A 15,435-nucleotide genomic window follows, 5' to 3' on the forward strand; every position below is an offset into this window, starting at 1 on the left:
CCAAGAGGGGCGTGGTTAGGGCGCCGATGCGGATGGTAGTGTGAGCTGAGAGCTCCGCGCCTGGACCCCACTATTATCCTGTATACCACTCCTAATTGCGACCCGCAGTGACGGTGACTGTACCGGAGGGTCGGGGGAACGTCCCGAGACCGACATCTGGACGCGAGAGGTCCTCGCTGGTAAGACAGGGCCGATCAGGGAGCCGGAGGAGCGGAGAGCCGCCTGCAAGATGGCGGCGGCGATCAAACTCCCGGAGTGAAGATGCCCTGTGGGGTCCGCTTCGAATAGCCCGAGAAACGGGGCTGCGGACCGGAGGACGCTGCTCGAGCTGGGCGCCTGGAGATTTGACGGCTGGGGCCGATGACCGGGTGCGGCGGGGCAGCCGAGGCCGATCCTGCCCTGACATGATGTCCTATAATGGCGGCCAGTGGTCGGAAGCTAAGGTGGAGGTAGAGCTGTGACCCGATGGCCTAGGGACTCGCAGCCGATTGGGAGATCTGGTGCTCGTTGACTGCTTTTGGAGGAGTGGTGTTTGGCGAGCAGAACCTGGACCCGCTCACGGGCTTGAGTGAGGAAGGGAGCACGGGCTGGACGTCGGCTCAATCCCTGGCTCGGAGACCCCTGACGCACCGAAGCAGGAAAGTGAGAGCAGTGACCCAGGAGGGGTGCTCTGGGGACGGCGGATAGTGGACACAGGTGCCCCTGGTGACTGGGAGGCGGCGGTGCCACACCCGGTCTAATATTGGAGAGAGCCGGAGCAGGGTTGCGACGTGCTGTAGACAAAGGCACAATCTGCACGAGGCCACTGTGAGATAGAAGTAATCCGCTGCGACAGCACAAGTGGACTTGATGCAAGCGCGTGGGGGCACTGCAGTGTTGTTTTGAGTGGAAAACTACTAGTGGCATTAAACACCTAAGCAGTTACCATCCCCTGCCCCCATTCACGGCGCAGACTTGAACACTGGCACGGGCAAGCACTGGAGGCTGGCGGTAGAAGGGCTCTGGACTGGAGCGGATGACTGGGAGGGGGGATGATTGCCGAGTCCCTGGATTTGTGGAACACAGTGGAGTGGTGTGCCTGAGTGTCTGGGTACCCCGGTCCTGAGGGTGAGTGGAAACGGGACCACTGAGGGCACCTAATATTGAGAACGAGGCTGCTACACGGAGGAGCCCTGCGGGACTTCATTGTGTGCTCTAAAGCTGAAAAGGGACCTTCCATCACGTATCTTACCCTGACCAGTCACTGAGGGTACGTTTCTTGACACTGCCTACCCCAAAGCCGACGGGGCAGACAACGCCGCATGCAATACAATGGAGCTGCAACGTAAACCGGAGGGTGTTGGGGTGCAGGGTGCAGCTGGAGGAGAAGAGGATGACACAGAGGGCACAGGCACAGTACAACGGCTGAACAAACGACTGGAAAAGATCCTGGAGGCAATTACCGCGATGAAGGAGTCCCTGCACAATGATATTTCACAGGTAGCGACAGGGCTGGGCCTCCTGTAAGCGGACCACTCAAAACTTGTGGACAGGGTAAAGGAAACTGAATTGGTGGTACAAGATCTGAAGCCGGCGGTGGTAACAGTGGAGAGGAAGTTGGAAGATGCGCTGCAGCGCCTGCGACCCTGGAAAAGGGACTGAGGACACAGAAAGTCGTAATCGTCGCAACAACGTCAGCGTGGTGGGCTTGCCGGAAAAAGTGGAGGGGCCGGATATTGTGGCGTATATGGAGAACTGGTTTCGGGCGCAGGTTGCCCCGGAGGGCTTGTCTCCCTTTTTCACGCTCGAACGGGCGCACAGGGTCCCGGCCAAGCCGCCGCCTCCGGGCCACCCGCCCCGACCTGTGGTTGCTAGAGTCCTCCATTACAGGGACAGGGATCTATTGATTCAGAACGCACGTGCGAATGGGCCCTTTAAAGTGGAAAACGGCACGGTCACGATCTTCCCGGACTATACGCAGGAAACTCAGAGGCGCAGGGCCTCCTATTTGGCCATTAAAAAAGAACTTAGGAATGAGGGTATCCAGTACTCCTTGTTGTTCCCTGCCAAGTTGAGAATTATTATGGATGGTTCGACCCATTTCTTCCTGTCGCCGGAGGACGCCTGGTCGTGGCTGGAATCTTACAGGGCGGGCACAGACCGCAGGGACAGAGGAGAACGCGGGCAGCAGAAACCACAGAGGATACGCCAATCGCAACGACTCCGCAAAAAGTATAAGACGCAGCAGGCCCTAATGCTTGCACAATTGGCAGCTGACAAACAGGATGCTCTAGCGGCGACGGCGGCTATAACAGGGTCTCAGGAGGGGGACTCAAACAGAGGATCAGACTCCGATGAGGACAAAAGACAGTCTGGTACCGAAATCTCGGATGTGGACAGCACCATGGGACAGGAGGTAACGCCTAGGTCGGCGGACGATTTGTAGCTTACCCATCTTTGCCAGAGGATGCCCGCCTCGGAACTGCACTGGGACAGGATGGTCCCTCTGGTAACTTTTCTGTTCTATGGGGCTGTAATTGCTGCAGTCTGGGGTTGAGGGCGGGGGGTGATGGCGGAGCCACCACTTGTCGGAGTTGAGCTACACTCCGATTGCCCTTAAGGCAGCCTGTGGTGACGACTACAGGATAGTACAAGGTGTTAATGTGTTGGGTTGTTTGGATGGGAACTGATAGGTCACTATTGGACTCTGTCCTGGGGGGGTGGGTTGAAGGGATTTTTTGGGGTGTTGAGTTTTTGGGGTTTGGTATTGGTGTGGGCGCTGCTGCTATGATGGGGGTGGGAAGGTGAGGATGCAGTGATGGGGACGTTATATGATTTGAACTGTATCACTTGGAATGTGAGAGGCTTACATACTATGACTCGGCGACACAAGGTACATGCCTATTTATTGCGGAGGGGGGTGCACATATCCCTGTTACAGGAAACACATCTCACTAAGGCAGAGGGTCAGGCGCTACAGCGGAGGTGGAGAGGTCAGGTCTTCAGCACAGCTTATTCGGCGTTCGCTAGGGGGGTGCTCATCTGGATTAGGGCGGGTGTCCCTTTTCAGGTCACTAAGCAGGTGGTGGATCCAGAGGGCAGGTATGTGGCTGTGGAAGGTAGGCTGTACGGCAGGGACGTAACGTTATGCAGTATCTATGCTCCGAATACTGACCAGGCTCGCTTCCTAGCAAATTTATCGGGGGCACTGGCGTCACTTCTGGCGGGTCTGGCCATTGTGGGGGGTGATTTCAATGCTATTGTTGATGTAGACATGGATAGATCGCATCCTCCTCTGGCAGCGGCACCGGTTAGGAAATTGGCTAAAACCAGATCCGAATGGCAGGAACATTGGGGACTCATTGATGTGTGGCGTGCTCACCATCCTCATGATAGGGATTACTTGTTCTTCTCGGCTGTGCACGATCTGCACGTCCGTATTGACACTATCTTGTGCTCACCCCTGATGGCCCCTATGGCGGCGCACACTGAGTACCTTGCCAGGACTATATCCGACCACAATCCATTATTGATGGCACTTAGTTGGCAGAGGGTGAGGACAGCAATCCCGACTTGGCGCTTGCGACCCGAGACATTGGAGGATCCGGTATTCCGAGCGGACATAGGAGAGGGTATTGACAATTACTTCAGGGAGAATTGGGGCACGGCGGGCTCAAGGGCAGTGGAATGGGATGCATTTAAGGTGGTTATAAGGGGCTATGCATCACTGAGTACTCAGGAGCTAGAAAATCGGTGGTGGATGAGGTAGCAAAGGCGGAGAGTGCCCTGAGAGAACTAGAGAGGCGGAGGCCGGAATTGCCTGCTCTACAGGAACAATTACTGGAGGCCAAAGAGAAGGTAGTGGCCGAAACTGAACGGTTGCGATGCTTTGACCATAGGGGGTACCTGGCGAAGGTTCATGCGGAGGGGGATAAGGTTGGCATGCTGTTGGCTAAACTAGCTGACCCGGTACCGAGGAGTGGGCCAGTTATGCAGATAGCCCTGGATGATGGCACGCTGACCTACTCGCAGGAGGGGGTGCTGACGAACTTTGCTGCTTATTATGAAGCTCTATATAGCAGTAGGAGGGGAGAGGCAGAAGAAGACATAGAGGAGTACCTGGAGGGCACCCCTTTGCAGAGTATAGGAGAGGAGGAAGTGAAGTTATTGGGGCAGGGTATCACATTGGCTGAAATACGAGGGGCAATTAAGCATATGGCCCGGAACAAGACCCCGGGGTCAGATGGCCTGCCTGTCGAATTCTACGCTCAATATATGGATAAACTGGCTCCTGCACTCCTAGAGGTGTATCAGGAGGCAGAGAAGGAGGGTCGTTTACCGGGGTCAATGCGCGAGGCGCTGATGGTCCCCCTTCTGAAAACGGGTCGCACAGAGCTGGATGTGGCCTCTTATAGGCCTTTATCCATGCTATCAGTGGATTATAAACTCCTGAGTCGGATATTTGTGACCCGGTTATTACCGCACATGACGTCGCTGGTGCATGCGGACAAGGCGGGCTTTATTCCCGCGCGATGCACGGCGTCGAATATTCGTCGCTTTCTTAGTATTATGGCGGTACATCAGGCAGATGACAGCTCTGCAGCAGTGCTCTCTGTGGACATAGAGAAGGTGTTTGACAGCCTAGAATAGGCATTCCTCTGCAGAGTGCTGAGCCGATTCGGACTGGGTGATGGATTCGTGAGATGGACGAAGGTGCTGTACTCTTCGGCTGCGGCCAGGGTGAAGCTTGGCGAGGTGATTTCCGGCCAGTACCCAATCATGAGAGGCACGAGACAGGGGTGCTCGTTATCACCACTGCTGTTTGCTTTGGCGATAGAGCCCTTGGTGGCGCGAGCGTGGTTGGGGCGGCTGTATCGGGGATTGAGGCTCCGGGGTGGCACTCATTACATCTCTCTATATGCGGATGATCTGCTCCTCTTTCTTCGGGAGGCTGATGCGGATCTACAAGGAGTGATTGCTATGTTATCCAGCTTTGGGAGGGTTTCCGGTCTTCAGGTGAATTGGACCAAGATGTGCCTCTTCCCGATGAAGAGGGGTCTAACGCCGCCGGCTGCGCTCGGCGACATCAGGTGGGAACCGGCATGCATCACTTATTTGGGGGTCAGGATATATCACACAGATCTGCTGGAGGGCAACATAGGCCGATGTGTTAGGGCCTTGAAGAAGTGTATGGAGTTCTGGGCGACACTCCCTCTATCGGTAATGGGCAGGGTGGCACTGCTTAAGATGGTGGCGCTCCCCAGGCTCTTATATTATTTCCGTACACTCCCGATTTGGATACCGCCGAAACTCTTTGGGGACCTGAGGTCGCTGATGGTGGGTTTCATATGGGGCAGCGGTAGATGCCGAATAGCCCTGGCGACGCTGCGGAGGCCTAGGGCAGAGGGTGGCCTGGCGGTGCCGGATTTTGAACTTTATTATCTGGCGGCACAATTGCAGATCTTAACGCAAAATATAGCGCGGGAATATCGAGGTCAGGAAAGTGGCTGGGGGACGGGTATCCCACGTCATATACAGGCTTATATAGTTTTGCAGCAAAAGCTTGACCTGCGGGACGTGACGGGTGAGGAGCGGACCCTGCGGCTCTGCTGGAACAGGACTCAGCGCAGGGCGGGGACCTCTCACCCATATGCACCAGAGATCCCGCTGGGCATGCTGACGGCGTTACCACATGGGGGGACTGGACCCCGCTAGCGACGTGGGAACAGATGGGTATCCAGGTAGTGGGAGATTTGTATGTGAACCAGGAGCTGGTGCCTTTCCCGGTGCTGCAGGAACAGTATGGGCTGCCAGAGGGGGACTTCTTGATACACGCTGCGGTCACGACTGCAATCCAAAAGCACTGGAAAACAGGGAGGACTGAACCGGTAGGAACTCTTGCGTGCCAATATGTGGTAATGGCGGCGGGTACGGTTAAGGCAGTGACTTGCCTCCTGTCCTGGCTGCTTCGGGAGGGCTTGAACCCCCTAGATGGTCTTAAGGCTAAATGGGAGGAAAGCATTGGTCGGCAGATACCGGATGCCACTTGGGAGCAAATTCTTAAGCGAGCGTGGAAGGGCACTAGGAACGCTCGTCTCCAACTGATTCAATACTTTGTGCTGCATAGGGCCTATTTGACGCCGGGGAAGATTCGGAAGTACTTCCATGTCCAGGACGCAGCGTGCCCGAGATGTAGGGAGGAAGGTGTTGAGATAGAACACATGTTGTGGCTCTTTCCGCACGTAGGGAGCTACTGGGAGGAAGTAGGGGAACTTTTGAACGATGTCACAGACAGGCAATTGGATTATGACATGGCCACGTGCTTGCTACACTGGTTTCCGCATTCAGCCAAGACCAAGGTCACTAGCAAGTTTATTGATCTGGGGCTGTTGCTGGCTAAACGTGAAATTACGTGGCATTGGAAAGCGATTGAAGTACCATCGTTTGGGCGGTGGAGGAGGGAATTCTGTAAGTGGGCAAGCTGCGAAAGTGGAGTGCGGCTCCGGCAGGCCACCCGATCTGGTAATGAGAAAGCGCTAGAGGTGGCTAGATCATGGGAAGCCCTGGTACAAGCTTTGAAGGACCAACAAGTGCTAGAAGAGGAGGAGTGAGTTTCACACCCAGGCAATTACTACATATCACACATAGTTTTGCTGACTCATTGGTGCCACCATTGGAGATACAGTTAGGGAATCTGACAGCGCCCACACCACTGGTTCTATCAGGGGGGAGGGGTTACAAGGCAGGGGAGCTATTTTACAGAATGGAAGGAGTCCCTGCTTTCGGGCCTAACTATGTTGGCAAGTATATTTCTGGATCAGCAGATGGCTGCGCTTATTGAGATACGTTTCTGTGGAAATGAAGGATGGGATTAAGGGCACCGGAACAGGGGAATCAGAGCAAAGCAAGGAGGATCATTCAGGAATAGCTCACGAGGGTAGTTAAAATTTACAGGTTGGGATCAGGGGAGGAAAAGAAAAGCGGATGCAGGACTCCTTTGTTAACCGGACATGTCTCTGATTCAATGTCGCAAATACGCATGTCGCGCCTAAGATTAACGCCGCCCGACCCCCGGGTTGTGGGCTAAATGGCTGTGTATTGTTCATCTTATGGTGGCATCGGTAACCACCGATGCTTGTGTTGTTGTTAACCGACATGACTGTGGTATAATCTATCTGCAATAAAAATATATTTAAAAAATAAATAAATCATCTCTTATGCCAATGACACCCAACTCATCCTCCCCCTGACAGACTAGACAACCACCGCCGGGGCCAACTTCATGAGCAGGATGATCATGGTAGGATACTGAATGTGTACCAACAGCCTGAAGCTCAACTCCAACAAGCCAGAAGTACTGGTCTTCGGCAGCAAGATCTCCCCATGGGACTCAACCTGGTGGGCGTCAGAGCCTGGACCAACACCCACACCAACGGACCTAGTTAGAAATATAGGAATCATCCCAGACGACAAGCTCAAAATGACAACTCAAGTTTAAAGCAGTGTGCACCTTATTCTTCCACATCCTACGCATGCTGGCAAAGGTCTTTATATGGTTTCCTCAGAACGCCAGATGAACCATCACGTAACACTCATTTCCAGCAGGATGGACTATGGTAATACTCTCTATGCTGGAATCTCCAAACAACACATACACAGACTACAGACTGACCATCCAAACCACCACTGCAAGAATCATATTTGACCTCTTCTGCCATGCCCACATCAGAATGCACCTGAGGAAGCTTCACTGGCTCCCCATTCTCAAGGGTAGCCAATGCAAACTTCCCAGGCACACATACAAAGCAGTACAGAACACAGGACCAGAATACCTGAACAGCTGTATACACTTTCACCAACCCACCAGACACCTACGGTCTGCCTCACTCTCACGGCACACATTTCCCACATCCTCAAAAGCAAACCTGTGGTCGCTTATTCTACTGATTTGCAACCAAGACATGAAAAGACCTGCGTTAACTCATCAGAGCATCCTTGTCACTTTTTGAGTTTCGCTAGAAACTGAAGACCTAGCTCTTTGTATAAGCACCTTGGGAGCCACACACCTGCCCAAACGCATGGCTATACTCTCAGGTGATTGGTGCGCTATACAAATCAACATGCAAATGCCAAATCATACCATACCATACCATGTATGGGAACTTTCACAACATTGACCTCAGCATTCTGATTATTCCCTCTAGATCATTTCTCTGCTGTCAGTGTCACTAATCTTCTGTTCCAGAATTAGAAAAACACCTCAAATGCAATGCCCTGAAGACTGGGGCCCAGATTTAATATGATTTTGTACTGGGGTTGCGCCACTTCAGACCCAACGCAAAATCATTGTTGGCATTTACTAAGCCATACAAAGCCACTTTACGGAGCTTTACGTGGTTTAGCATATACAAAGTAACACAAGACGGAGCACAGCGCTGCTTTGCTTTACTTTCCATTGGGTAGGCATTACATGAGTGGAGCATGGGCGTTCCCATGTATCCACTCATGGAACCTGGGTTTGCCCCAAAATGTTCCTGATAATTGGGCCCTGAAGGTCAGCGACTGGTTGAGCCTCAACCCTTACACTGGCAGTGAGGGTGGGGACTCTGTCAACCCCGCCAACCATCAGCACCGATCCTACCAGTGGCTGCCCACAACGCAAGTCTGCCCACAACACAGGTGTGTTCCTACCACAACGCAGATACAGCTGCACGGTGAGGCATCCTACCACCCGGAGCTCTGCTGCATTCGCCCGCCGAGACTAGGGAGAGGCGGGAATGCAGCCAGTTCGCATTGAGAGCTGTTCCATGTGGTGGCCCCTCCGACACTCTCAGACGAGTGTCTCCGGCCAGACCCCGTGAGCTCCATGAGCCTGCTGCCGGCACAATGCCCTGTCATGCTTAACAACCAGTGTGTGAAGGAACAGGGAAAAGAAAAAAAGTAAGAAAAAAGACAAGACACCATAGGTCCCCAATGAAACAATGTTACAACTGGGAAAAAATAAATACACAAAAGAATAAATCCATCTGCTTACCTGCCAGCCATCCTCCTGGAAAAATAGACAATCTCCACACAATATGCACTAGAAGCCAGATGCCCCATGAGAGTGCAAATAAGCATAAGCTATTACAACCAACATTGGCTGTGATCTTCATCAAGCACTAGTTGCAACAACATTTTCTGCGCCCACACCAACCTGCAACCATCGCTGATGAAGCAGGCAGAATGCAAATCATAGAAGGCTGCCGAAACAAAACATTGAAAGGCCTCATCCTACGCCAACCTGACATAGCTATGGAAGACATCCTTATCCTAGCATTGTCTCATGACCTGTCTAACGCCAGGGTGACAGAAATGGACATCGCCATCATGCAACAACTGGAAAGGTCCCCGACAATGAAGATTGAACATGCTGACACAATCTGTAAGCACGGAAGGGGGAACAGGCCTCGAAAAACAGCCAATTCTATGCCCAGGACCCAATGCGGGCACTGTGGGAGAGAAGAACATCCCCTGGAAGAATGCTCTGCACAAGGACGAACATGCTCAAAATGTGGCACCTTGAACCACTTCACCACTGCATGCAGAGGTGGGCCAAGGAACAGACGCACAAGAGGCAGACGGACGGCCCCTGTCGAAGTCACTGCTGCAACTGTCTCTGGAAGACCCCGAACCCCAATGAGCATCGGAAACGCCACAACGACATCGCCATTGCCTAGAAGATTCATCCCCCGAAAATGAAGAAAAAATATTCCTCATCTCATTTGCAGGTGACCTCAAGCGACACAGACGACCACAACTTACATGCGTGGTCGAAGTTGCAGGATCCAGTGTCAAAGTCCAGATTGATACAGGTGCATGCATCAATATAATGGGGATCCAACAGTATCGATGACTTCATGCACGTCCTCCATTGTCCCCAACCAATACCAAGAATTTCCTCACCTATTCAAAGGGCTCAGGTGCTTGAAGGCTTCCCTGGTCAAGCTGCATATCAATAAATGTATCAAACCAGTAGCCCCCCGGCACCGACGGATATCATTTCACCTGAGGCCCTTGGTCAAACATGAACTACACAAACTCAAACAGCTAGGAGTAATAGAGAAGGTTTCTGGTCTGTTCCATAGGTGTCACCCATGGGGATCGCTGAGAAGCCAAAACAACCTGACAAAATAAGACTGTGCATAGACATGCGGCTCCCGAACCAAGCGATTAAAAGGGAGAGACACATAACAGCCACGGTAGAAAACCTCAACGGATCAAGATGGTTCTCTAAGTTGGACCTCAACGCTGGGTATCACCAACTAATACTGGCAGGGGAAACCCGTTACATAACTACGTTCTTGAAGCACTTGGGGCCACGCCGGTACAAACTGCTGAACTTTGGAATCTCATCAGTAGCGGAGGTTTTTCAGGATGTGATTCGAGAAACCCTGTGTGGCCTGCAAGGGGTACTGAATATCAGTGACGACATCTTGATTCACTCATCATCTATCGAAGAACATCACTGGCACCTGAGGCAGCGTAGACGTGGCTGTCTAAACACAGCATTACACCACATAAGGAAAAATGCTTGTTCTTCCAGAACTCCATCAAATTTTTGGCTACGTGTTCCACTAGGATGTAGTTCAGGTAGACCCTCTCAAGTCCCATGCCATCAAGCAAGCACCAGCTCCAACCACTGTGTCTGAGGTACGCAGCTTCCTGGGAATGGCCACGTACTGTGGGTGATTCATTCCCATTCTAGCAACCGTGGCTGAACCTCTCCAAGCCCTTAAAGAAAACGACACTGCATGGAAGTGGTAATGTATCGAAGAAGTAGCTTACGCAACATCAAAGAGGCACTGCTCAGCAAGACAACCATGGCCTACTTCCATGCCAAGAAAAACACAGTACTACTGGTCGACACCAGTCCTGTAGGTCTGGGAGCGGTGATTACACAAGAGATGGAGCTAGGGAAGCAGACACCTCTCGCATTTGCCAGCAAAGCCCTCACTCCGACAGAGGCTCAGTACATTTTGTGTAGTTACTGACCACCAGCTGCTTGTTCCCATATTCCGAGGTACAGCACCACACCCTCCACCGCGAATCGAACGATTGGCGATCTAGTTGCAACATTACCAAATGAAGTTAGTTTACTGACCAGGTGCAAGAAAAACAGCTTATTTCCTTTCGTGGCACCTGCTGACTCTGGCAGAAGGTGACACCAACAACACCACAGAAGAATACGTAAATATGGTGTCCTGAGGAGCATTTCCACATGTGCTCACCCTCAAAGAAATCAGCGAGGTCACTCAAGTTGACTGTGTCAATGCAAAAGTCATGGATGCACTCCAACAAGGCTCCGGGCACAATTTCCTACGAGATGCCAACAACCGGCATGGCCCAGACAAACAACGCCTCAAAAAGATGTGAAGGGTGCGCGTTGACCTGAGAGCCACAGCAGATGGCCTGGTATTATGAGGGTCTCACTTCGTAATCCCCGTAAGTCTCCAGACCCATGTGGCAATCCTCTCCCACAGAGGCCACCAAGGGACGGTCCAGATAAAGACCGGATGAGCGAAAAAATCTTGTTCCCGGGGCTGGAAGCCACTATGGATTACTTTGTGCAAGAGTGTCCTTCCTGCCAGATAACAAGTACTCAAGAAACCCTAGCGCCTATCATCAACGAAGAACCATGTACAATCCCCTGGTCTCGGGTAGTCTTGACTTCTGGAACTTTCCAGACAGCAGGATCACTGTAGTAACGATTGACATCTACTCCAAATACCCAATAGTCCAAGTAATACAGTCCACAGCATTCACGGAGGTTGGCCTGGTGCTAGAGAATACTTTTGCTCTATTAGGACTCCCCCGAGAAATAAAGATCGACAAAGGACCACCTTTTCAAGGGGTTGCCTTCAGGGACCTACTCACATCTCTAGGCATAAGACATTGCTGCATCACCCAGCAGTGGCACATGGCTAATGGTGAAGGAAAACGCTTTATGCACACGCTGAATAAAGCACTACGCATCCCAGTGCCGGAGGCAACAATCCTGAAATAAGCCTGCACCAATTTCTGCAGGAATACTGTGCGACACCACACTGTGTCATCCAATCGCCCCCTTGGTCTTTAATGCTCTGTGGGCATCGGCTGGACAACATCCCTGTATTGAATCAGTGGACACCAGTGCCTTACGAGCCAGGAAGTGCCAAAGCCCGGCACACCCGGACCAATGAACGTGTCAGCCTAAAATGGCACGCCAAGTCCTGACAGCTACTACCCAAAGATCTAGTGTTGATCTCAGATCGGTGCCCCGGACGCCCTTCGAATCTCGCACTTGGACCATCTCAGGTGTGAACGGAACTATGATCACTGCCAAGCAGGAATGAGAAGTTGTCACCAGGAATGTGTCATGGTTCCGGAGTGTAGACCTATCTTAAGTGTCTGAGACACTTAACCTCAGCGCACTGTCGCTTTGCGCGGTTGTAATACAAACACTCCGCCTTAATTTTTACTCAATTAAACACAGTTGTTTGTTTTCAAGATATACAGTTTATCAGAAAATGATCAAAAGATGATAATTCAGTAACTTTTCCTCAGTTACAAAATGTTTTCATACAATACATAGTTATACAATGAAATAAAATTCACATTATTGCTTTTTTAAACATTGACTTTTAAACATTGACAATAGATGACTTTATCTTGGTGCCCAATGCATTTCAAGCTCAAACGAGCTCTTCCTCAGGGGCCTGTGAAATGAATTATGTGTATGGGTTACTCTATTAGTCATAGATGAGACAGAAAACAAAACATCAATATGTACAAGGTGTCCAAAAACGTCGTTGAAAACATGCTAGCGGAGTGAAAACACACATAACCGTCACCTCAGTGAATGCACCTCACTGTGCCAAGCAATGACCCAAAATCACGGAAAAACAAACTTACTGATGTCGTGATCACCTGTATCTTCAATCTAAACCATAAAAACGTGTGAAAAACGTATGAAAAACCATGGTAAGAAGCTGCTCTCAACTGACAAATGGTCCGAGTAAACTAACTGGCAATTGGCGCGGTTCTCTCTTACCTTATTGTAAACGCTCGGTGCCATAAAACATAGGGTTCTGTTCTTGCGAGGGTCTTAACTGATCTGCAATGACAAACCGTGTCACTCAACTCTGGGTTCAAAGAAACCTCACAACCAAGTCGCGTCTGCCTGGACGGATTATTTAAGAACCCCTTACCGTAATCAGAGGAACTATACTTCAAGCTTCTACTCCACACCTCGGATCTGCACTACAGCGGCTTCTCAATGCACCGGCTCGCCGTGTGAAACGCACCGCGGTCTTCCTCAATACAAAGCGTGGTGGCTGGGGGTATGAACACTAACAAAGGACTCAACTGACCAGCTGAAGATCCCTTAACTACGGGCGCCATATACAAAGGGTCGAAAACGACTCGATAATCATACGCTAAAGCCTCTGAGTGGAAAATAAAAATAAAAATGAAAATGAAATAAACCCTAAAAAGAGAAAGTGTGTGTTTTTAATGGAATACTCCTACTAAGCATCATTTTCGTACTATTATTCAATTGTCATGACATTTTACAGAAAAGCAGACATCAAGATGAAACAGACAACATGGGTAAAACAGACTCATATGAAACATGATAAATCGATTTTTTCATTTAACCCTTTGGGTTCCTGGGTGACCAAAAACCTTATCCAATGTATTTCTCTCTGGAGGAGGGATCTGGTGAGATCAACCCCCTCATAAACTTTAACAACTTCCAGAATGGAGAACCTGATCTGAGCTATGCCATGATTATTGTCATTCCAGTGTTTTGCCAGATTACTTTTAACATTTTTATTTCTTATTGTGCTTTTGTGTTCTGTAATTCTCGTTTTGAGTTTTCTCTCCGTTTTACCTACGTAAATTTTCCCACAGGGACACTTAATGTAATAAATTAAATTTTTTGAATTACAGTCTCCATTATAGTGCGGTTCCATGGCTTTTCCAGTTTGTGGATGATGTAATGTTTTTCCTGTGATCACATTAGAACAATGAACACAATTCTCACATTTCTTCATCCCTCTATTGGACACTTCTGTGTCTCTTGTAGGAGTCAACAGTAGTTCTTTAAGGTTCTTCGACCTTGTATATGCAAAAATTGGTTTGTTGTCAAAAATTCCATTAAAATCATCTTCATTCCTCAAGAGATCCCAGTGTTTATTGATAATTGTTTTCAATTTTTGAGATGAAGTTGAAAACTTAGATACAAACACATGTCTGTCCGTGGTTTTTTTTGGTTTCTGGATTAGTAGATTCTCCCTGCTGTTTGAATCTATCCTGTTTTTTGCTTTGAGCAAAATTTCATCAGGGTAACCTCTTTCTTTGTAGCGTTGATGTTGGATTCTGAGATTCTCTTTAAGATCTTCCTCTTGAGAGCAGATCCTTTTGATCCGCATATATTGCGATACTGGTAGGTTATTCTTTAGGTTTTGAGGGTGAAAACTATGAAATAACAATGAATTATTTACATCAGTCTCTTTTCTGAAAACTTTCGTTTTGATCTGAGTATCCTCAATATTAATCAAAACGTCTAAGAATGGCAGTTCTTTGTCGCTGATGGCATGAGTAAATTCAATGTTGTCTTCACAATGGTTCAGTCTGGCAATTTCAAATTCTAGACTCTCCTTGGTTCCAGACCATAGTACAAATATATCGTCGATGAATCTACGATATAAAAGTGCATGTTCATTCCAAACGATGTTCGTGTAAATATGGTCGGCTTCAAATTTAGCCATGAAGGTGTTAGCATATGCCGGGGCCCCAGCAAATCCCATGGACGTGCCGTTCTGTTGGAGATAAAACTTTGATGACCATTGAAAATAACTGTGATACAAACAAAAATGTAAAAGTTCCAAAATGAAAACTTTTTCTGCCTTTACAGAGGGTTGTTGTAGCAGAGCCCATTCCACGGCCTCCATTCCGGCTTGATGAGGGATAGAGGTGTACAACGACTTCACGTCGATGGTACACACAAGTATGGAACATGATATTTGAGTCTCCATTAATGTCGATAAGAAATCATTGGTGTCCTTAATGTACGATGGCCATTTTTGTACAAAAGACTGAAGGAATTTATCGATGTATTGGCCCAATGGTTCAAATACTGTCCCACATCCAGTGACTATGGGACGCATGGGTGGATCCAATAGATTTTTATGCACCTTGGGGAGCATATACAGACGTGGTCTTCTTGGAAATTGTACTGTCAAGAATTGTTTGGTTTTCGCAGAGATATACCCTAATTCAAGAGCTTTTGTCAAAATATCATTGAGTCCCAGTAAATATCAAGCCCTTTCTGCCTTTTAAATTCACCAGCTGAAGTTTAACACGTCCGTTGCAAAGATTATCGCACCTGGCAACTACCTGCTGCGATAAACAACTTACCACACATAATAGTGA

Source organism: Lissotriton helveticus, chromosome 4_1 (assembly GCF_964261635.1).
Source record: "Lissotriton helveticus chromosome 4_1, aLisHel1.1, whole genome shotgun sequence".
NCBI lineage: Eukaryota > Metazoa > Chordata > Amphibia > Caudata > Salamandridae > Lissotriton > Lissotriton helveticus.